Genomic DNA, 201 nt, shown 5'->3' with positions numbered 1-201 from the left:
GTATCTCTCCACGACCGCACTTCCAACCTACGCAGTTTCCCCGCGCCCTGGGCTGTGGACGGGGATGAGAGCACGATGTACCACTCCAGGGAACCTTATGAGAAGCCTTGGTGGATCGTGGACCTCCTTGTCCCTTCGCTCGTCTGGTCCGTTGTTATCTTCCCACGCCAAGATCTGTACGTCAATAGGTTCCATGACATC

This window comes from Penaeus monodon, chromosome 25 (assembly GCF_015228065.2).
Source record: "Penaeus monodon isolate SGIC_2016 chromosome 25, NSTDA_Pmon_1, whole genome shotgun sequence".
In the NCBI taxonomy this organism is placed as follows: Eukaryota; Metazoa; Arthropoda; class Malacostraca; order Decapoda; family Penaeidae; genus Penaeus; species Penaeus monodon.
Note: the sequence above shows the minus strand (reverse complement) of the source record.